Below are 25,343 nucleotides of genomic sequence, written 5' to 3' on the forward strand. Positions count from 1 at the left end.
GGGATCAAAGAGACGTCAGTTCGGTAATGGAGGGACGTATGGGGGTTAAGATTCGTAAAAGGAGACCACGGCTTCGACTACAGTAGCTTGCGACAGTTACGGAGGGATGATGGGCCCCGCACATGCTATACTAACGTGAGGAGCTGCAATCAAATCAGCTTTCGGACTGAAGACGACAACAACAACGACAACATCAAGTGACACTATTTCCAGAAGCGGCCGCCTCCGTACCTGAGTGGTCAGCATAAGATGGCTGCCACACGAACGATCTGGCTTCGAATCCCAGCACTCCCAAGAAGTTTTCCTCGGTAGGAGGGCTGGTGCGGGATGCACTCAGCCTCGCGATGCCAATTGAGGAGCTACTTGACCCAGTAGTAGAGGCTCCACGGTATGGAAAGTCTGCGAAAAGGCCTGGAGAGTGGTGTGCTGACCACACGCCCCTCCATGCAGCATCCGTATGACTTCGCAAGGCAGAGGATGACACGGCGGGTGGTCTACATTACTTGGGCTTTCACAGCCTGCATGAGGAGCTCGTTTTATTTCCAGAAGCCGGCGACGGGATGCGAATAGATGATGTCGCATACTTGGGCAGTTACGTTTTTCCATTAAAAGTCGGACGATTAGCCCGTGTGCAACGATGGCGTGTGAAGCGATTCGCCTAGAGGCAGGATGAATGAAGCGGGTAGGGCCTTAACGTATTGGGCCGGGAGGGAAAAACTTGTTCGACCCGTGTGGTCCGGACGTGTTAGCAGTTTCTCAGGATATTACATTTCCGTAGACGCATCCGTTGCTGCTACGGCTTGGACGGGACGAAGCGCTGAATGGACCACAGAACACGCTGATGAAGTTTCACTAACGTTGGAATTCCTGCAAGACAGCATTACATACACGATACTTAATGTGCGACGCAAGATCTGCCTCCGAGAGCGCGCGGGAACCAGTCGCAGCCGCATGCAGGCTGCCATCACCGCAGGATGCTACATCCCATTTCTCGGACTTCGTGGCGTATCGGTTTTAGGAGCGGCGGTCAAAAAGATGTCAGGGAACACCGTTGCGCCATTTAGCACTTCAGAATGGAGTGTCTGTTGCATTTACTCACAGATTTGAAAACAAATACGAACTGGAATATTACAAAGTAATGGTAGTGCATAGACGGGCCAATTCAGACACTGTTGCTATACGACAGTACTGTAACTGGCTATTGCAGACACTGCCTGACGGAGAAGTTGATCCTGAATCCCTCCTCTTTCTGACGGAGCATGACTGCATGTGGCGGAGTACGTGAGTTCTCAGAACAATCGATAAATCCGATGATCAGAAACGCCATTTCGCAGCTCGTGGACTAGTCCCTAGCTTTGCTGCCTCTGTATCACGGGGTCTCCACTCGATTCCCGGCCGGTTCGGGATTTTCTCTGCCTGGGGACTGGGTGTTTGTGTTGTCCTCATCATTTCATCATCATTCGTGACAGTGGCTAGATTGGACTGTGTGTAGATTGGGAGTTTGTATGGGCGCTGATGACCGCGCAGTTGAGCGCCACACAAACCAAACATTATCATAATCATCAGAAACACCTTTTAACTGCAATTTTGTCATATGATGACATGATGGAGACCGTGGCTGTTGTTTGAAGACAAATGTTGATGGTGTTAGGACAGCAACCAGCCACAAATTTACTTTCAGTTCCTTTATTCAAAGGCTACCGTTACCGGTTTCGAATCGTTGTGATTCATCCTCAGACGTTTTACATGCTTTCTTTATGGCATGTGGTGCGTTTTTTTTACAGATTAATTGTCGTGGGAATGCATTTACATCTGCTGGACGAATTTTATGAAAACAAACACTCGAAAACCGACGTTTCACGACAATTAATCTGTAAGAAAACACACCACATGCCATAAAGAAAGCATGTAAACCGTCTGAGGATGAATCAGAACGATTAGAAACCGGTAACGGTAGCCTTTGAATAAATGAACTGAAAGTAAATTTGTGGCTGGTTGCTGTCCTAACACCATCAACATTTGTCACCTTGTAACTTATACGGTCTTACATGAAATAAGCGTTAGATTATTTCGTCAGTTGTAAAGTATCTGAAAACAAGGTAACAATGTATTGTCCACGTAACTATCAGACCTTGTGGTTTTGTGAAGAAAAGTCGTTATAATAAGTCATATTGCAATAATTGTGCACCAAACATCATGTAGAAGCTTTTGCCTTACTCCTAGCTTTAATAAGCCAGCAGACGTCAACCAACTGGTATCTAATTACATACGGTGTCCCACATGGTTCCATCTTAGGCTCCTTGATTTTTCCTGTGTATATCAATGAATTTTTATCAGTACCATTACCAAATACCAAGTACGTTTTGGCTGCAAATGATACAGGCACATGCAAATCAAGAACGGTCTTAGAAAGCTGGGATAATGAAATTTTCGGGGGCTTTAATAAATATATCTTCTTACCAATTCCTTGTCAGTAGACTCTGAAAAGACACATTTTATGAGGTTCAGAACTTGTAAAATGTCCCCCCCCCCCCTCCGCCACCCGGTATGTGCCAAAATAGGGCGGCAAATAGATAGAAGAGGTAGACTGTATAACAATCCTGAGATTACAGCTTCATAATAAATTCAGCTGAGAGGTGTTCCACAGAACTGCTGAAGCGCTTAAGCAAATGTTTATTTGCAATATGGTACACAGGTAATACGAAAATATAAAAAAGTTTGCCTACTTCGCTTGCTTTTACTTGGTTCCAAAAGCATGTAATACAAATTATTTTTCAGTGAAACTTAAGAACGCCCTCCAGAGCCCTGTTTAAAGAACTGGAGACTCTTAACTGCTGCTTCGTAATTTATTTGTTCAAAGTGGTTCAAATGGCTCTAAGCACTATGGGACTTAACATCTGAGATCATCAGTCCCCTAGAACTTAGAACTACTTAAACCTAACTAGCCTAAGGACATCACACACATCCACGCCGGAGGCAGGACTCGAACCTGCGACCGTGCAGCAGCGTGGTTCCGGACTGAAGCGCCTAGAACCGCTTGGCCACATCGGCCGGCAATTTATTTGTTCATTGACGTAATTTGTCATAAATAACGTATCTCTTTTTCAAACAAACAGTTCAGTTCACGGAATCGAGACGAGAAATAAGAATAATCACCGAAAAGATTTAAAATAACTCATTTGTCCAGAAATGCGTCCGTTATACGGGAACACACATTTTCATTTGGCTTGCCAGAAGCCATAAAAAGTTTAGCTGCTAATAGATTTCAGTTTAACAGGGTCCTAAACGATTTATTGTTGATCAGCGCATCTTATAATCCACTGGTGAATTTCTTATTAGGACCGACAGATGTGTATATATTATTAATAACGTCAAATAATGTGAGCATGAAGTAAAATCTGACTTCTGCACACCCTTAGTGAAGTAATATGATCAGGTGTCGTAAGCTAATTTTTTCTTTGATTATGCATGTCTACAAACTCAAAGAGTTATTTTATGGACCTCAGTGTATTTTACACTTACATGGTTTATGACAAGTTTGTTGGAAATGTGTTAAAGATTTTTTGACTTATTCCACATCTATGAGGACCGTTTGACTTGGGAGCTGTGGAATGGATATTACCATAGTTTTTTTACTCCATAAATCTTTATTGCATATTCTTGTTTTCTGACATTTCTACGACGTGGATGATCTTACTATTGATCTATTGGAACGAAAAGTAGACCTGCATCCAATCTTTACTCTAATCTTACGGTAATTGTCACAGGAAAAGAGTGTACTGTATATATAAAAGAGTCCACACACACACACACACACACACACACACACACACACATATATATATATATATATATATATATATATATATATATATATATATATATATATATGGTGTTACAAAAAGGTACGGCCAAACTTTCAGGAAACATTCCTTACACACAAATAAAGAAAAGATGTTATGTGGACACGTGTCCGGAAACGCTTAATTTCCATGTTAGAGCTCAATTTAGTTTCGTCAGTATGTACTGTACTTCCTCGATTCACCGCCAGTTGGTCCAATTGAAGGAAGGATTGTGCAATCACGTCATCAACACAGATTTTCTGTGAACGTTTGGGCAGGCATTGTTGGTGATGTCTTGATTGGGCCCCATGTTCTTCCACCTACGCTCAATGGAGCACGTTGTCATGATTTCATACGGGATACTCTACCTGTGCTGCTAGAACATGTGCCTTTACAAGTACGACACAACATGTGGTTCATGCACGATGGAGCTCCTGCACATTTCAGTCGAAGTGTTCGTACGCTTCTCAACAACATATTCGGTGACCGATGGATTGGTAGAGGCGGACCAATTCTATGGCCTCCACGGTCTCCTGACCTCAACCCTCTTGACTTTCATTTATGGGGGCATTTGAAAGCTCTTGTCTACACAACCTCGGTACCAAATGTAGAGACTCTTCGTGCTCGTATTGTGGACGGCTGTGATACAATACGCCATTCTCCAGGGCTGCATCAGCGCATCAGGGATTCCATGCGACGGAGGGTGGATGCATGTATTCTCGCTAACGGAGGACATTTTGAACATTTCTTGTAACAAAGTGTTTGAAGTCACGCTGGTACGTTCTGTTGCTGTGTGTTTCCATTCCATGATTAATATGATTTGAAGAGAAGTAATAAAATAAGCTCCAACATGGAAAGTAAGCGTTTCCGGACACATGTCCACATAACATATTTTCTTTCTTTGTGTGTGAGGAATGTTTCCTGAAAGTTTGGCCGTACCTTTTTGTAACACCCTATATATGTGTGTGTGTCATCATGGGTTCTTTCAGACGCTCAAGAAGGGCTTGAAATAGTGTGTGATTTGGTTGGTGTCAATAAGAGAACTTGTTTTGGTATATCCGTGCTGCCTCTTTACCGTTTCCACCTGTTTGACCATGCGCAGATACAATCTCGGCTTGTTCCTGACATGAATATCGGACCAATCTGCTGTATGCAGTACGTTGCGTCACTCACACGGGATACAACACGCAAGGAACACACGGCACGTGGTCAGAGGAACATTCACTCGTGAGCGCCATCTAGTATGGCAACGATGCATTTCCGCACACACATTCATAGGACATTTTTCCACCATTTCCAGTCAGGAAGCCGTCCCTCAGGAACAGTCATCTTCAATAATTTTCCAGGAAACATAAAAAATTTAGTTACAAATGAATATCAGTTTCAAAGAAGCCAGAAAGACTTACTAGTGGCCAACTCCTTCTACTCCATTGACGAATTTTTTAACAGAAACAAATGATGTATTGTATATATTCATACTATTACTATTGTTATTTCGGCTTTAAAAAAATTGACATGTTCCACATCCACGAGGATCTCCTCAGCACGGATCTATGTAACGAAAAACTAATCTAATCTAATCTAATCCCTGCACTTTGGTGGTTTTATTAAGGTTCCTGCTGACATGCTCCAAATCACAATGTTTGTCGTGAATACGACCGACGCAATAAGTAACTAACTAACTAACTAGTTTATGGTTGCTCGTACTTCATCTTAGCAGATATTGCGGCATTCGCATTGTTTTAAACCCAAACCTCTCGATATGATCGTATGAACTGAGGCCCTCACCAGCCGCTTGTTGATGGTGGTCCGTTTCCACTGAATTTCGAAAACTATAGGGTGGCCAAAATAAAAGTGGTCCCATGTTTTATACACAACACAGAAAATTCACTCGTTTACTGTAAATACAGAATACAGAGCAGAAAATTATTATTATGAAACACCGTACTGAGCACTCAATAAGTCAATAGACCACAGAATGTGCTGAAACTGTTCACCGTAAACTTCGATACACAACTCGGCGCTCCTCAGCATGTTTCCGGAAACTTTTGCCAATTCATTTGGTATGATTTTCGCATTCGCATTGGAAATGTTTGTTTTTTTCTTCGACAGAATGCCGGTTGTTACTGTAGACTTTATCCTTTACGTTACCCCACAAATAAAAGTTCAAAATGGTTCAAATGGCTCTGAGCACTATGGGACTTAACATCTGAGGTCATCAGTCCCCTAGAACTTAAACTACTTAAACCTAACTAACCTAAGGACATCACACACATCCATGCCCGAGGCAGGATTCGAGCCTGCGGCCGTAGCGGTAGCGCGGTTCCACACTGACGCGCCTAGAACCGCTCGGCCACATCGGCCGTCCACAAATAAAAGTAACACGTGGGCGGATCTTTTATATGTTCGCATGTGTAAGAGCTTCATCATGTTCTGATATGACGTTCGTTTGATGTTTAGTTGGGAGGATAGACGTATAGTTGATTTCCGTGGACATCTTTCCATAGTCTCTCCAGTACATTCAATATTTTCCGGCGAGTAAACTTTCTTTACACGGTTCGTTGGGCCTCAGCGACTGAACTTGTTGGTCTAAATTTAGTGATCAGTTTCTGCACAGCACTTTCTGCAGGAGCAGCTGTCCCTGGATATTTTATCGTGAACCTTTCATTTAATGTTTTAAACGGTTTATATCCAAAAAAAAGTTTTAACCATAAACACTCTTCGTTCGATTGAAAAAGGCACCTGCAGAACTTTATTCACAACCAGCTTCAAACTGAATACTGACAATGCAGTACTGATCATTAAATCACCGCTCGACATCACGTGACCCAGCTCGAGCGCCGCCCTAGCGTTAAGAAATAACAAGTCAGATAGTTTCAAATTTCACGTTTAGTATAACACAGGGCCCTTTTATCTGCCAGCCCGTGTAACTTACATATTAAATGGAACGGTCACGAACACTTTTAGAACATAAAAACATGTTATTTTTAAAAATCATAATCAAATTACGAGACTGTGTTCATCTGACTTTTTTTTTTTTTAATTCCCTGTATCGTAAGAATAAAACGGGATGCTGAAAGCTTCAACTGCAGCACAAGGTGAAATTCCGGATTTCGCAGCTTCCTGTCTGAATGGGGCACAGGCAGGCCATAAAGTGGCTTTCCTCTTTTTTCACGTACCAGGATGTAATACGATTGCTGCAATGCCCCGAGTTGGCGTAGAGTCACTTATAAATTAGCCCTAATTTCAACCCCTTGAAATTTATTTACGGTCCAACTGAGAAGTGTAATAATTAGTAATGACGTGTACATAATAGATCGTGCGACAAACTTCACCTTTTGTTACTATTTTTAACGCTCAAAAAGAACACGTGGATGAAACACTGGGGTCTCATTCGGGAGAAGTGGGGCTGAAATCCCCGTCCCTTCCTCGAGAGATTTCCGTTCGTTTAGTTAAAAAACGTAAGCGAATGATAGGATAGTTCCTATGAAAAGGCTATGAACGATTTTATATCCCATCAATGTTTTATATGAGCCTATTCTTTGTTTCTGATTACCTCGTCGTCGACAGTATGAAACAACACGGAACACCTTTATTTTCCCTTTTAGCAACTAATATCGCGTGGTCACGGCTGAAACGACAGTTCTCCCAATAGTTAACAGCATCAAAAATGATTCAAATGGCTCTGAGCACTATGGGACTTAACATCTGTGGTCATCAGTCCCCTAGAACTTAGAACTACTTAAACCTAACTAACCTAAGGACATCACACACATCAATGTCCGAGGCAGGATTCGAACCTGCGACCGTAGCGGTTCCAGACTGAAGCATCTAGAAACGCACGGCCACACCGGCCGGCAACAGCATCCTAAGATCGATATTTTAACATGAATTTAACAGTTCCTATGCTTCAGAAATTCATTAATGACCTGTTTATTGAATACTCCCATAATGATACAGTATACAGCGTCAGTAGTTCTGTCTCCTAAGTTACAACGTAATTTAAGGAATAAACATCTATCCAAATTATTCTGTCAAGGAGAAAGAGATAATACAACCCTTATAGGGTTGGAATTATGTTATGAAATTCTTTGTTGGATTCCAATACAAATGGTATAAGCAAAAGAAAAAAAAATCCATAAACTGCATGAATATTTATAGCCGAAGACCGTAATACGTTGATGATAAAGACATACTAACCATAAATTTTCATTTGTGGAACGTCTACAACTGTTCTGCAACATTTTAATGGTAAACAAATCCTCCACAGTTGTAAAATATTTTTTATTGACCGAAATCTTGGACGACAGAAGTCGCTATACACTATCACGGTTTCGTGGTCTTCGCCCATCATCAGGTGTATCTGAAATCTAACAGTAGCAGGACATCACGTCCATCGCAAATTGTGGATGACGGTCCACCTATTGTAGATGTTTGCCTAGTAGTTGTTTGGGCATGGACATGATGTCCTACTACTGCTAGATTTCAGATATATCTGACGATGGGGCTAAGACCCCGAAACCGTGATAGTGTATAGCGACTTCTTCGTGCAAAACTTCGATCAATAAAAAATATATTTCATAAGTTCGGCGGATTGGTATACCATGAACATGTTGATTAATCGAAAATCATCACAATTTTTATCGCACAGAATTAGTCTTGACGGTTAACAACAGAAATATTACTCCATCTGGTTTCTTGGAGATTCACAATTAAATGCTATCAGATTAAGCTGCAGATCGTACGCGAACGACAAATATAGCTGCGGAGAGATTATTCCACATCAAACTTCTACAAAAAAAAGTTACAGCGCCGAAATTAGAATGACCTAAGGTTTTCTTACACGAGATTTGCAACTGCACGCTCTGCACTGCGCCAGAGGTACTGTGTGAGAAAAGTGTGGTGTACCAGAAGAGCAGGTAAACATCTAATTTTCGCCAGACGCTTAGCGTGTAGCAGCACTCGTAAGAACGTGAGAACGTCTGACCAGTGCCATGCTGTGACAGTGCACCGGCCGGTCGTTTCCTTGACAATGACAATGGCGTGGGCTCAGCGAAGCTGGCATGCAATGTGGCAGCCCTTGGAAAATGAGAGTGTGTCGCGACTCGTTTCAAACGCTACGCCATTCTGGCGGCCACGCTCGCTCATCACCAGGTTCAACTGCTGTTTGTAAACAGCTTCTTACTGCTGTGCCGAATACAGGGCCCACCGTATAATCGGCACAGGCTAAGTGTGTGACTGAAAGGCCTGTGGTACATTGAGGAGCTAAGTGAGCTATTGCTATTGTACGAAAAAGACCTTATTCTTTAGTAGTTTTTCTTCGAAGGGAAGAACAATGTCCACTGTGCAAACTCATAATTAAGGTTTCATTTTTAATTTGTCCTGAATGCATGAATGGCTCCCTCTGTTCTACTTTACGATCTTGCACGGCCGAGCGAACAATATCTGACCTCTCGGGCGATAGTCGCTTGGGGCCGTTGAAGTCCTACATGGCGTTGAGTATGGTGCTTCTGAACCAATCGATTCTCTACTGGTTAACAATCGTGGGATCCCAACCAATTGTGGTAGCACCATTATGGACCGATAAATTACGGTTTCGATAGTCCACCTTCCTGTCGCTGTCGAATTCCGACATGTACTGGAGGGCGTTACTCCTCCTTACACGAGGCAAAGCACGAAATTCTTATCAACAAGCAACATTCAAATGCGATTTCTCAATGAGAAATCCGCTACGTAATCTTTCCTTATACACAGAATGTATGTATGGCGTCATTCCTAGCTCCTTTCTGCGGTTGCATAGACAGGTATGAAGGAAACATCGTGCCAATTTCAGCTCTGATCCACGCCGCCTTCGTGGCGTTGCAATTTTTGGTGGTGAGTGGTGTATACGGAAGCAAAATGGCTCTGAGCACTATGGGACTTGACATCTCAGGTCATCAGTCCCCTAGAACTTAGAACTACTTAAACCTAACTAACCTAAGGACATCGCACGCATCTATGCCCGAGGCAGGATTCGAACCTGCGACCGTAGCGGTCGCGTGGTTCCAGACTGAAGCGCCTAGAACCGCTCGGCCACCAGCGGCCGGCCATACGGAAGCATCTAGGCTTCCCTCTTCAGCTGTTGTGATCCTAGGACTGAATGATGCCTCTGTCCACACAACTCTATCCCGTGCAAGCCTCTTCATCTCTGTTTAACTACTGCGACCCACATCCGCTTGAAGCATTATTCACCAGTTAGTTTTGAAACTCTTGCTCTATCCCTGGTTGCAGACAAAATTACTGGACATCAGGTCCACTAGTTATGCAAAAAATTGTTTTCCATATAAACCCAAAAATGTTTCAGCACTTTTGTGCCATCGTCAGTAAGTGCTCTTTATTCAGTTCTTAATTTTTCCTACGTCGTTGGGTTATGTAGGACCCATTGTACAATGCTGTCTATTGGTAGCTTCTCATAGTTTCGGAATATCTGTTTTCTTCTGTTGTAGAGGTGCACACACAAACCCATGTTTTTTCAGGACCTTACTCATAAGGGGCTGGCTTTAGTGAAAAGCTGTTAACTGTGCACTGCAAGTGAAGTTCCGCAAAACACGTGTTGTATACGTGTGTGCATATCAACAACATATGAGAACGGACACTACAAATCTAACGCTAAGAAGCTATCAATCTACAGTAACGTACAGAGGGCCTCACTTAACCCAACATTGTAGAAAAAATTCAGAACTGAATAAAAAGCACCCACTGATGTAGGCAGAAAGTTGATGAAACATATTTGGTTTTACATAAAAAAGTTGTTTGCATAATAGGTGGACCTGAAATCCAGTCATCTGTTTTAATCTTATTACTGTATGTATCACTTGGTCTACATCTACAAAACCCCTCCCTTCAAACTTCCCTCCATTAGCAACTTAAATTTTCCGTCATGTTTCGGAATGTGTCATGTCAACCGATCCAGTCTTTTAGTCAAGCTGTGTCATAAATTTCTTTCTTGCCCACTTCATTCAGTACTTCCTCACTAGTTACTCAACCTACCCATCATATCCTTAGCATTCTTCTGTAGCGTCACACTTCAGAAGATTCTATTCTTGTCTGAACTGGATATAAATCATGCTTCACTTCCGCTTAAGGCTACACTGGAGACAAATACCTTCAGAAAAGAATTCCTAATATTTAAATTTATATTATATGTTAACTGTTTCCTTTTTTCTAGAAACTTTTTGCTTGCTATAGCCAGTCTCCATTTTATATCATCTCTAATTTCCACTTTCTCAGTTATTTTACTGTCCACATACCAAAACTCATCAACTAATTTTCATGTCTCATATCCTAATCTAATTCCCTCGGCACAGTCTGATTTGATCGCACTTCATTCCATTACCCCTAATTTGTTTTCTTTCATGTTCATCTTATAACCTCTTTGAAAACATTATCCACCCCGTTCAATTACTCTTTCAAGTCCCTTGTTGTCTCTGCGGTATCATAGGAAAAGGTCAAAATTTTTATTTCTTCTCCCTCAACTTTAATTCTCTTTTCAAATTCCTCCTTGATTTGGTTTACTGCTTGCTCAATATTCACTGCAAGTTTAAACGCAGCCAAAACCTCTCAGACAAACAGAAGCTAAACGATGTCAAAGTTGGCGTAAGGAGGGCTATGCGTGAAGCGTTCAGTGAACTCGAAAGTAATATTCTATGTACCGAATTGACAGAAAATCCTAGGAAGTTCTGGTCTCACGTTAAATCTGTAAGTGGCTCGAAACAGCGTATCCAGACACTCTGGCATGATGATGGCATTGAAACAGAGGATGACACGTGTAAAACTGAAATACTAAACACCTTTTTCCAAAGCTGTTTCACAGAGGGAGACCGCACTGCAGTTCCTTCTCTAAATCCTCGCACGATCGAAAAAATGGCTGACATCGAAATAAGCGTCCAAGGAGTAGAAAAGCAACTGAAATCACTCAACAGAGGAAAGTCCACTGGACCTGACGGGATGCCAACTCGATTCCACACAGAGTACGCGAAAGAACTTGCCCCCAGTTCTAACAGCCGTGTACCGCAAGTCTCTATTGGAACGGAAGGTTCCAAATTATTGGAAAAGAGCACAGGTAGTCCCAGTCTTCAAGAAGGGTCGTCGAGCAGATGCGCAAAACTATAGACCTGTATCTCTGACATCGATCTGTTGTAGAATTTTAGAACATGTTTTTTGCTCGCGTATCATGTCATTTCTGGAAACCCAGAATCTACTCTGTAGGAATCAACGTGGACTCCGGAAACAGCGATCGTGTGAGACCCAACTCGCTTTATTTGTTCATGAGACCCAGAAAATATTAGATACGGGCACCCAGGTAGATGCTATTTTCCTTGACTTGCGGAAGGCATTCGATACAGTTCCGCACTGTCCCCTGATAAACAAAGTAAGAGTCTACGGAATATCAGACCAGCTGTGTGGCTGGATTGAAGAGTTTTTAGCAACCAGAACACAGCATGATGTTCCGAATGAAGAGACGTCTACAGACGTTAAAGTAACCTCTGGCGTGCCACAGGGGATCTGCAGCGGATAGGCACTTGGTGCATGGAGTGGCAACTGATCCTTAACATAGACAAATGTAATGTATTGTGAATACATAGAAAGAAGGATCCTTTATTTTATGATTATATGATAGCGGAACAAACACTGGTAGCAGTTACTTCTGTAAAATATCTGGGAGTATGTGTGCGGAACGATTTGAAGTGGAATGATCATATAAAACTAATTGTTGGTAAGACGGGTGCCAGGTTGAGATTCATTGGGAGAGTTCTTAGAAAATGTAGTCCATCAACAAAGGAGGTGGCTTACAAAACACTCGTTCGACCTATACTTGAATATTGCTCATCAGTGTGGGATCCGTACCAGGTCGGGTTGACAGAGGAGATAGAGAAGATCCAAAGAAGAGCGGCGCGTTTCGTCACAGGGTTATTTGGTAACCGTGATAGCGTTACGGAGATGTTTAGCAAACTCAAGTGGCAGACTCTGCAAGAGAGGTGCTCTGCATCGCGGTGTAGCTTGCTGTCCAGGTTTCGAGAGGGTGCGTTTCTGTATGAGGTATCGAATATATTGCTTCCCCCTACTTATACCTCCCGAGGAGATCACGAATGTGAAATCAGAGAGATTCGAGCGCGCACGTAGGCTTTCCGGCAGTCGTTCTTCGCGCGAACCACACGCGACTGGAACAGGAAAGGGAGGTAATGACAGCGGCACGTAAATTGCCCTCCGCCACACACCGTTGGGTGGCTTGCGGAGTATAAATGTAGATGTAGATATGCAGATCGAATAAAATTTGAGAATGGCTACAATCCTGTTTCACTCCCTTCTCAACCACTGCTTTCCTTTCGTGTCCTTTGACTCATAGCTGCAGTCTGTTTTCTTCACAAGTTGTAAATAACCTTTCGCTCCGTGTATTATATCTCTGCTACCGTCAAAATTTCGAAGTACGATTTCCAGTCAACATTGCCAAAAGCTTTCTCTAACTGTTATAAACCTAGGTTTGCTTTTCTTTAATCTACCTTCTAAGATAAGATTAAAGAAAAACACAGAAAACATAAATCAGATTGTCTGAACTCAGTCCCTTCTGGATACGAGGCTGACCGTCATATCGTTGGATCAGAGACGCTCATTATGGTGTGCAGTGCAGCAAGTCAGTGTCAACGGCAACGATGTTGGACATCTTCCTGGAAACGGGCGTGGTAGTGGGTGCGGCGAAGAAGTCACAGGGCAGTCCCGCTTGGCCTATGGAGGTCGCCACAGCTGCGGCATCCCCAATTCAGTACACCCACCCACGAGACGCGTGACGCATCGACAACACTTGTCGCTCGGTAAAGTTTTCAAGTCTTGCTATCAAGTTAGTTCGTCTATGTGCCTCATGATGCGACCCGGAAGTCATTGTAGGCACTTCACGACGGCCTCTGTCAAGTCTTCACAGTCCGTGGGAAGACATTTGACACGCACACGTTCGACAGGTCAAATCAAATCACACTTAGCTGCAACGGAAATGCAGGACTACGAGGTTAGTAAGGACTAACACGCCACGCCACCCACTCATGAGACCGTGAAGATGACGATGCCAATACCATACACCACTTCATTAGCAGCTCCGGAGGGGCCCGACTACGATGCATTGGTACAAATGATTCAAATGGCTCTGAGCACTATGCGACTTAACTTCTGAGGTCATCAGTCGCCTAGAACTTAGAACTAATTAAACCTAATTAACCTAAGGACATCACACACATCCACGCCCGAGGCAGGATTCGAACCTGCTACCGCAGCGGTCGCTCGGCTCCAGACTGCAGCGCCTAGAACCGCACGGCCATACAAGCCGGCGATGCATTGGTAATACTCGTTTTAACCCTAAATGTTAATAATACTTAAAGGGAGAGGGAGAGGGAGAATGGGGGGCGGGGGGAGGGGAGTATTTGGTTAGGCTGACACTTCTTGGTTTACACAGGGCGTCCCACGAGGAATGGTCAGCATTCAGGGATACGACAGGAATCCCTTATGAAGCAAAAAACTTCATATGCGCATATGCCCTATACAGAATGGTTTCCGAGATAGGGGCTCTGCCTGCAGGGTTCCTCCTTTAACGCTCTTTCTTAAGTATCGCAGATAAGCATATTACTCTATTCTATGGCACATATACGAGGGTTGTCCAGAAAGTAAATTCCGATCGGTCGCGAAATGGAAACCACAGCGAAAACCAGAAACCTTTTATTTGCACACAGTTAGGTACACTTTCCGCCTACTTCTCTACATAGCCGCCGCTCCAGCTTCGAGTTTTGTCGTAGTGTTGTATCAACTTCCCAATATCGTCGTCATAGAAAGCAGCCTCCTGTGCTTTCGGCCAGTTATCTGCACTGGTCTGCAGCTCGTTGTCTGTGGAAAAATTTTGTCTTCATAGCCAGCGGTTCTTGTTAGCAGAGATGAGACTCAGGAGGAGCCAATTACGGACTGTATTGTGGGTGATCAAACACTTCTCATCGGAAACACTGCAGGAGCGTCTTCATTGCCCCTGCAGTGTGTGGCCGAGAATTGGCGTGAAGAAGGAACTGCTCGACAGTTGTGTTATGTGGGCTGCATGACATTGGCGAAATCTCTAACCAGGCCCTCATACTTGGCGGGAGACGCTGTTCCCTATGCATTTTTACATGCTCACTGTTCACTCAAAACTGAAAAGAGTGACGCGACACGATCGAAGGGCATAGTAGAGACACTGCCCAACACATCTGTGCAAAGCTTTACCGGATTTTCCCTGTGGTTTCCATTTCGCGACCGATCGGAACTTACATTCCGGACAACCCTCGTATATCAAAGTATGCTGCAGCGGCAGCGAGACTTACAGAGATGCCCGGAGGTCCCTCTCATAGAGAGCATCCCAGGATGCATTTGTTTGGATTACTGGCACGCATGTATGTCTCTTACCTATCTAAACTCTTTGACGATTTATTAGAACCCAATCTACATTGTTGCTTTAAACCTCTTTGTTCGGGATGTCATTCTGGCATTAAACAAGCCCGTCAAACGCATAGTTGTCAATGGTGTGTTGTGAGTCAAGTGCTGTGAGAGACTGAGAGTAAATCAGAGAGAAGCATTAGTTAATTGTTTCTGTACACGCTCTGCTAAAATGCTACGAAAGGCGAGGTCTACTGATATGACGCTTGCTATGATTTGTTAGGAGACTTTTAGCAAAAAGAGACTGTACACGTGCTCCCATGATAGTCAAGATTGAAAACTGCCGACACGATGCAGTTTCAGCTGCTTTGTCACGTAAACCTCGGACAATGGATACGAACCAGCACTATGACTGAGGCGCCATGTAACGAACTGCACTGCTTCGAGCGCCGCCGCCGGAGGTTCGAGTCCTCCCTCGGGCATGGATTTATGTGTTTTTCTTAGCATAAGTTAGTTTAACTTAGTTTAAGTAGTGTGTAAGATTAGGGACCGATGAACTCAGCAGTTTGCCGGCCGGAGTGGCCGAGCGGTTCTAGGCACTTCAGTGTGGAACCGCGCGACCGCTACGGTCGCAGGTTCGAATCCTGCCTCGGGCATCGATGTGTGTGATGTCCTTAGGTTAGTTAGGTTTAAGTAGTTCTAAGTTCTGGGGGACTGATGACCTCAGAAGTTAAGTCCCATAGTGCTCAGAGCCATTTGAACCATTTTTGAACCTCAGCAGTTTGGTCCCTTAGGAATCCATACACATATTTCATTTTCAGCACTACGCCGGGTGTTTTGACACTCATATTTGGCAGACAGAGCGACTCGGGAAAAACGGCTAAAAGTGAAATAAGCACGCACTTTTGCGCACAAGAAGTCCCAGTATGGTGGTGGCAGGAAGACTGTGTGATCGAGACTGCACTGGCGGATGTACGGAGTCGCGCGTTACCGAAACTCTCACTTGTGCACAAAAGAGACTTTCCGATTTTTTGTTATGACTGAAGTTAATTACACGGAGGACTGTTCCCTTTATATGGTTTAGTGCTCGGATCGGCATATAGCTTAGTTTGTGGAAGCTATGATACAAGATGAAGCTATCGCTCGAATGCTGTGCCCAACGTTTTCTGTTGATTTCATCCTATGGAGCACATCTGGGATTCACTTAGAATAAGTATTCCAGCTAGGTTGCTACCTTCCTCAAATTAAGACTGCTCATTTGAGTGGTTGACGTATAGCCCTTCAACTACTACACCATGTTGTTGCGGTCTTCTGTCCGGAGACAGGTTTGATACAGCTGTCCACAATACTCTATCCTGTACAAGACTCATCATCCGTGAATAACTTCTGCAAAATTGATCCGTCTGAATCTGCCTGCTGTATTTTTGTCCAGGTATACATCTACAATTTTTATTTTTCCCCTCCCCGTCACACTTCTCCCCATGACTATTCCTTGATGGCTCATGGAGATAATATCTCTGAATGCTGGACACGAAAATGTGAAACAGTTTTGTCCACAACATCGATCACACATCGTATTAGGAACTTAATCGTGAGTGTTGCCCGCATTTCTCAGTTGTCCCGCAGATTCAAAATCCTCTCGTGTCTTGAATATATAGAATAGAATTCCAGAGATCGAACATTATAAGGTATAAAAGGTATTATAAGGTATAAAACATAGAGGTCATTAGAAACCATTAGAAACGGAGCACTCATGCCACTGTACAGTTGGGGGAAAGGACACCGTCAGTGTTTTGTTGGGGAAATGATAAAAGCGTAAAATGATAAAAACCTAAGCCCGAGAAAGTTCACCGAGCGAGGTGGCGCAGTGGTTAGCACACTGGACTCGCATTCGGGAGGACGACGGTTCAATTCCGTCTCCGGCCATCCTGATTTAGGTTTTCCGTGATTTCCCTAAATCGTTTCAGGCAAATGCCGGGATGGTTCCTTTGAAAGGGCACTGCCGATTTCCTTCCCAATCCTTCCCTAACCCGAGCTTGCGCTCCGTCTCTAATGACCTCGTTGTCGACGGGACGTTAAACACTAACCACCACCACCACCACCACCGAGAAAGTTCGATTGCGATTCGAGAGCCGCTCCTCCGAAAAACAAATTCCAAGCGAGTTAACCAATGTGTCAGCTTGTTCGGTCGACCTTACAGATCACTATACGGTTGGACTGTATGGGCGAAGCTAACCGATAGTAACTGAGTGTGTTGAGCTCAGTTATATAGCACCTCCTCAAGCTCCCTTGAAATATCAGATTCGAAGAGGGGCGTTCAGGCCTGAGTTAGCGGCTGCAGAGATTTAAAACCTAGCCTCGCAACTGAATAACGAGGGGTTTGAATCTCCATCCCAATATCTTCTTCCGCATTCTTTTACTGAGTATTAGAATGAATGAAAACCTTGTCTACACCCATTTTTTTCTGATCAGTGTGTATAAAGAAATGACTTCCGTAATTCTATTTGTCTGTATGAGTTGCAGACATTTCTGGTGCGCGAACTGTGCTCAAGTGAGCATCGCTCCAGGTGCAGCAACACTTGCCTTACGATGAGGAGGACGAGATTGGTGTTTAACGTCCCGTCGACAACGAGATCGTTAGAGACGGAGCAGAAGCTCGAATCAGGGAAGGATGAGGAAGGAAATCGGCCGTGCACTTTCAAAGCAACCGTGTCAGCATTTGCATGAAGCGCTCTAGGGAAATCACGGGAAACCTAAATCAGTATGGCCGGACGCAGGTTTGAACCGCTGTCCTCCCGAATGTGAGTCCAGTGTGCTAACCATTGCCTTTGGTGGTTTTACTGAGAGGCAAGTCAGTGAATTTGATGATAGCAAATACTTGTGCCTGACTGGTATATATTTTCTTCTGCTTTTAGAAGACAGCAGAAGGAAAATCTGATAATAGGGTATCTGGGAGGAAAGTGCGTGTGTAGCTATCGCAACCACTGCCATTCACCACATTAGCGTTCTGAGGCCCTTGCTGCTACGTTTCAGAGTCAACGAAATTTATTTTTCGTTAATCGCTCGACTACGATCTAAGTCAAAGACAGAGGGGCAACTGTTTCTAGAAAACAAAACTACGTGGCCACTATTGGAACTGCCAGCTACGACGAAGCCTGTGCGTTCATAATGCCTCGTGCTACCAGTGTTATTGTGCACCAAACATAAGCAGGCTACATTAGTTTCAGAACAAGACCTGCACGTCACAGTCTTCCGAAAGTGATACACCAATTTTCCGTTGCCAGCCGGTTGACATATAAGAGCAACGACCTGCCAGACAACCTGATTACCGTGGTTACAAAATTCGGCCTCTAATGAACGCCGTTAGCGGAAAAGAGATGGACATAGATGTTTATCTTGACGATGTCTACCCACTTAGAGTATTAAAGAATAGTGCGACATAGAGCCGTGAGGAAATATAATGTCAACTTGAGAAAGGAAATTCACTCCCCGTTAATGATAGGATTAACAGAAGAACTAGACAAGATTCAACGAAGAGCGCCGCCGTTTTGTGACGGGATCATTTCGCCCACGCGAGGGCGTTACGAAGATGCTAAACAAACTCCAGTGGCACACGCTACAAAGAGCTGCGCTGTGCGTAACGGAGAAATTCCGAGAGAGTACGTTCCGGAAAGAGTCTGACAACATATGACGGCCTTCTGCATACGTCTCACGAAATGACCACAAGGAGAAAATTGGAGAAATTAGTGCTAATGTAGTGGTTTACCGACAACTGCTCTTCCCACGCGTCGTTAACGCAGGGGGATCAGTTAGTTGTACAGGAAGTATTTTCCGCCACACACCGTCACGTAGCTTACGGAGCATTGATGAAGATGTTTAGGGATATCAAGAAAACTTAAATCAAGACGAAAGGCATTCCTCAAGAATATGGGTCTCCAGGCTTAACTACAGTGCCATCTCATTCAACAGATACTACATAGCAGAATATAACATTTGATTCCTTGTCTTCTGTTTCGAGTGGAACATGACCGATTACAACACTTAAGGAAGGGAACACAATAATGTAACAACCAATGTCTTCCCACTTGAAACACCCACCAGATAAATTTTGAGTCTCTGAGTATTTTTGATTTTCTTATGGTTCGTGAAATTTTTGCTAGTGAAGAGAAATGATATTTTTTCATGACAAAAGTCTTAAAAATCACTTTAATACCACTAAAAAATGATGACAGTCGCATTTGCCTCATGAACATTTAGTTTATTCCTCTGCAAGAGAAGACATTATTTCTCTTTCGTTCTCTTGCGACACTGTCGTAGTGTGCAGTTTCTCAAGCTGTTTGGGGGAAATGTTTCAGGCACCCAAGGTTATCTGTTAGAATTGTTATATAAAGGCAAATATTTTTCGATTACTTTTTATTAGGCAGTAAGTTAATCTCAATGATTATAGGACACTTAATTCATATCAAAACTAAAACTCCTCCCGAACAGGCCATGAAGGCCCGACGGTACTGACCGGCCGCCGTGTCATCCTCAGCCCATGGGCGTCACTGAATGCGGATATGGAGGGGCATGTGGTCAGCACACCGCTCTCCAGGCCGTATGTCATTTTCCGAGACCGGAGCCGCTACTTCTCAATCAAGTAGCTCCTCAGTTTGCCTCACAAGGGCTGAGTGCACCACGCTGGCCAACAGCGCTCGGCAGACAGGGTGGTCACCCATCCAAGTGCTAGCCCAGCCCGACAGCGCTTAACTTCGTTGATCTGACGGGAACCGGTGTTACCACAGAGGCAAGGCCGTTGGCACTAATTCATATCTAACCCCAGAGCAAAACATTTGTAACATAAATGAACTTATTTTTGATATAAATGAGTCTTTTGTTGAATTATAAACAGAAAATACTTCTTTATTACACAGTAATTACGTGTCCCTTTGCTTATATTGCCTTGCTCTCTTCCTCCCGCACCATAAAACGTAATTTTTTCTCCAATTAAATGCCTGTTGTATGTTTCGGTGAAGTGACCAATAGATGCCTCTCAGCATATTGGTGTTCCGGCGGCACTGATACCGTCTTTCTACCATTATGACGTTTCGATTAAAGAGCTCACTTTGTTTCTGTTGACAGTACGTAAAATTTTAGGACAGAAATAGCCAGAATTATTCAAAAGTGTTAATTGATGCTCATCAAGCAGCCTAACTTCTTGAACGTTTCCATCATGCTGGCTATGCCAGAAATATAACGTGGGTCCTCTTTGTTACTTCAGAACTTAATAACAACATACCTGAATGATAACCAACACTCCACAGCAACTACAATAACTTTGATTAGCAGTTGGAATCAAACTTTTTTTAATGTCAAGTACAAAAACCATGCTTTCTTTGAATTTCTCTTCAGACAGTCGAGGAAGCTTATAGCATTCGTTAAGGCCTTCATGAACCGTTTCATAAGATCCAACTTAATGCATAGCGGTGATAATAGATTTTTTTAATTCACGAGACTCTTGCGCAAAAAAAGAACCAAAGAGCTTGTCACGGTAGTTACGATATATAAAATGAATCAGAACTCCACCGACAAAACGTCGGAGGTTGTTCAGGGATATTTTTAGAGTATTTTGGTGTAAGAGACTCGTGGTCTCCGGTAATTACATTTAGTTTGATTCCTTGCCCCTAGTATCGGTATCACATCAAAAAAATCTGCACAGCAGTGCAAATGTCCGCGGTATGAGATAGTGTCTTGTTTGGAAACAAACTTGCTCCATTCACTCACGGTAATTGCTGTTGACAACAGTAGGGCATATTTTACTCTTGGTTCTCAAGCTTGCATTCAGTACTGCTCGGTCCCGTTGCGGGTTTGTTTTTCCAGCAGTGTTTGCTGTACGTTAAAAGCGAACACAGCAGTATGCATACGTTTACTAATGAAGACTCGGCCGATAGGCATATCGTCTACGGGTTGACTGAATGTAATGGCGAAGCGTCACGTCGACGCTACACTCAGCTGTTCCTGCAGCGACGGCAACCACATCACAGGAGTTTAACACCTGTACATAGGCGCCCGAGAATAACAGGATCCTTTGGCGTTACTACTGTTTGGTGACTGCGTATTACAGGCTTTCTTGGTGGTGTGTAAGTCATTTCACAGAAACAAAGACAATTCTGGTAACAAATCCGAATAATTCAATAATTCATAATTACGTTATTATTCTGGATCGAGCCACCGGAGACCACAGATACCTTATATACCCCAAAATAGCCAGAAGATATCCATGAACGACCACCGAATTTTTGTCGATGGAGTTCTGGTTCACCCTGTACACTAAATAAATCAATCTCAGCTACCAAATCTCAACTTCATATTATTATTAAGTGAAATAGCACATGCCGGCCGGGGTGGCCGAGCGGTTCTAGGCGCTACAGTCCGGAACCGCGTGACCGCTGCGATCGCAGGTTCGAATCCCGCCTCTGGCATGGATGTGTGTGATGTTAGGTTTAAGTAGTTCTAAGTTCTAGGGGACTGATGACCTCAGAAGTTAAGTCCCATAATGCTCAGAGCCTTTTGAAATAGCACATGAGTCTTACATCATTAACATCGCAAATTATGCATTTTTGAAAAAAAATTGAATTGTAATTGTAAAAAAAGTGGAGAGTAAAGAGATGTTTTGCTGTGGTATCTAGATTTAACGCAATAAAGAACATGAAAATCAGCAACTGACATTGATAAAGTGTTTTTCAGCTTTCGTCTGTGTTATTAAAAATACAACTGGACAATAAAACAAGTCTTAGACACGCTGAAACATTTACAGCAAGTTGAAACCTCCATCTTCGCTGTGTTTAGAGCATACACAGTTCGCTCATTTTTTTAGGTTCCGTAAGGTAGCAAGTTGATGGTTGTGCCGAATATAAGTTCTACGGTCCCATGGCGCTGGAAAAAAACTTAAGCTTCTAAGTCAATGCAGTCAAAAGAAACGGTCATTTATGTCACGTGTTTTGATACGCGCAAAATTACTAATCAAAACCTTCATTTCTGCTTGACCTAGTCTTGAAATTCGGCTAGAAGCAAGGTTTTTCATAGTAATAGTAAAGGAAAAGATTCGAACATTGTTAATTTGTAATTATGTCACATAATAATATTTATGTGCCATTTGTTGACCGCCTGTCTACCTGTCAAACCGTCTGTTGAGACCCCCTTCTTCTCGGGAACAGGTAGTCGTATGATGTTGAATTTTATATGTAATACTAAGGTCTACTGTTCCTTGGCGGTGTGAAAAATTTAAGCTTCTAAGTTAATGCAAACAAAAGATATGGCCCTTTGTATCACGTTTTTTGACACTCGCAGACTCATTCAACAAAACCTGTAGATGAACTGTCTGTATACGTAACTAATGACAAACCACTCGTTGTCCGGGTCAGGATAAATGGCATGGGAGAAGGCACGAGCACCATTCTAGATATGGGATGCATACAGACGAATATCTCATAGAGGATGTTATGAATGGAGTTATCCTATTAGTAATGTATCTTGGTCGCTGTGCGTGGCAGTGGGTGAGTGTGGTTAGCAAAAATCGGCGAAATATGTAGTAACAAATGATCTTAGGTAAAACTAAATAATACGAGGACTGTTCAAAAAGTAAGGTGACTTTTCAAATTGCGCGGGCACGTACATTCGATTATCGATCTTTTTTTTTTTGTTATGTTGGTACACATGTCCCGAACATATGTTCACAGTTTCACGTGTATAGCATACTCGGTTTGTTTTTGACAGATAGAAAGGTTAGGCGTGTTTTAGTGCGCTCAGCGATTTTCGATTATCATAAAAAATGGAGCAAAGAATTTGCATCAAATTTTATGTGAAAAATGAAATCGAGTGCTCTAAAACAGTTGAAGTGTTGGCAGTGGCATACAGTGAGTCTGTTCTAAGTAAAAAAATGTTTACAAGTGGGACAAGGTCTTCCAAGAAGGGAGAGACCATGCCAAAGGCGAACCTCGCTCTGGACGCCCCATCACGTCAACAATAGGTGAAAACGTCAGAGCTACGAAGAAAATTGTTTTCGAAAATCGACGAATTAGCGTAAGAACAGTTGCAGAGGATTTTGGCATATCGGTCGGCTCGGAATGTTTTTGATGTTTTAGGCATGAAACGTGTGTTAGCGAAGTTTGTTCCAAAACTTCTCAATTTTGATCAGAAGAACAGTCACATTAGCATCGCTTAGGAGCTCTTGAATGACGTCAATGTTGATCTTGATTTTCTCAAAAGGGTCATAACTAGTGACGAAACATGGGTTTACTGTTATTACGACGTCGAAACCAAAGCCCAATCGTCCCAATGGAAGCATCCCGGAGAACCAAGACCGAAAAAAGCACACCAAGTTCGATCAAATGCCGAAGTTTTGCTCGTTGTTTTTTTCGATTACCGTGGCATAGTGCATTATGAATTTTTTCCTCAAAGTCGTACGGTCAATAAGGAGTATTACTTTGACGTTATGCGCCGTTTGCGAGAAGCGATACTCAAAGTTCGTCCGGAATTGTGGATAAACAATTCATGGCTTTTGAATCATGACAATGCCACTGTTCATTCATCGTTCCTTGTGAGAGATTTTTTGGCCAAAACAACACGTCAACCATGCCTCAGTCAACACTTCACCGGATTTGCCCCCCTACGACTTTTTCCTGTTCCCAAAACTGAAGAGACCTATGAAAGGACGAAGATTTCAACGACTGAGGAAATAAAACCGTATCACTGGAAGTACTCAAGGCTATACCAAAAAGTGCTTATGACAAGTGCTTCGAGGACTGGAACAAGAGTTGACACAAGTGTGTTGTATCTGAGGAGGATTACTTTGATGGTGAAACATGAATATTGATGATTAAATAAATATTGTTTCATAAAAATATATAGTCACTTACTTTTTGAACACTTCTCGTATATGACTTACGAATTTTACTGTACACTTGCAAAAGTTTTTATTATTTCATTCACAATACAATGTAAGGGTGATAAAGAGTCCTCAACGTGTTTCATCCGTACTATCGGAGGTGGAAGTGGGTGATTGTGGTTGGCAGATATCTCAATATAATATGCAATGTGGAACACGTAGTCCTCTTAGAAAAGGCTACATTGTCTATGACATGAACTTTACCGCTTTAGTGTACGTACTCGCTTACACAATCCTCACCCGGTTCCATCAGTACTGGCATTAACGTTACTTTACGGAGACATATTTAACCGCGGGTAACACCAGGGGGCCAATGCGAAGTGATTGCCTAAAACGGGCTAAATTGTGAAAAAGATTATACTCACGAAGAATAACAAAAATTTTTATTTGAAGTGACTGTAGTGTACGGTTCGATAATTCATTTGTTATTTACGAGCACTTTTATCTTTGAGTCTATCTGGACTTTTTTCTTTGTATCTGTGTAATCAAAGCATGAATGACGAAAAAGCGCTGACAGATTAAAAACTGATCTACGAATATTTGATATTACACGTCGTTATTAAAGTCTGAATGACGAAACCGTGGAAACATCGTCCTATGTCGGACGAATGAAACAATAAACGCGTTTTCACATGTACGGTGAAGTTAATAAGTCACAGAGTACACAGCTTTTCCTAAGAGTATTTATTTCTCCAGATGTTTGCTTGTCACAGTCACCCACTGCCACGCACCGCGACCAAGCTCCCTTAGGACCACAACCGTGACTGGGTGGCAGTGGGTGGTCATGGACCAGTCAGTACACACACACACACACACACACACACAAACCTCTTATACTGTATGTAGATATAGGCTAGATTAAGCTCGCACAGAACGTTCAGAACTCGAGTTCTACTAGGGATGGCATTTATTGCTGAAACAACCGGTTTTCTGTTGTATCGTTTTTTTCTCATGTCGTTTTAATCTTGGTGCTACAACCGCACAAAGTAACCGGTTTCTAAAGTAACAGATTTTATGTCTTTTATTCCTACTATTTCATATAATGAACGCAGAAATCGAAAAATTTTCGCTCACTCAGTTGCAAGACACATAGAGTCAAAATATTAAATTAAATGGGCAAATTAAAGAAAACTTAGTCCCTTCACTGTTCACTG

At 42.9% G+C, this 25,343-nt stretch overlaps 1 protein-coding gene and 1 pseudogene across 1 annotated transcript in view; both read right to left on the reverse strand.

Moving 5' to 3' along the window:
- The window catches only part of LOC124789390 (serine-rich adhesin for platelets-like), a 371,977-nt gene that overhangs the window by 344,728 nt on the left and 1,906 nt on the right, over positions 1-25,343 (reverse strand). The window lies entirely within an intron of this gene.
- On the reverse strand, positions 19,946-20,063 carry LOC124791178 (annotated as a pseudogene).

This window comes from Schistocerca piceifrons, chromosome 3, assembly GCF_021461385.2.
Source record: "Schistocerca piceifrons isolate TAMUIC-IGC-003096 chromosome 3, iqSchPice1.1, whole genome shotgun sequence".
Taxonomy (NCBI): Eukaryota; Metazoa; Arthropoda; class Insecta; order Orthoptera; family Acrididae; genus Schistocerca; species Schistocerca piceifrons.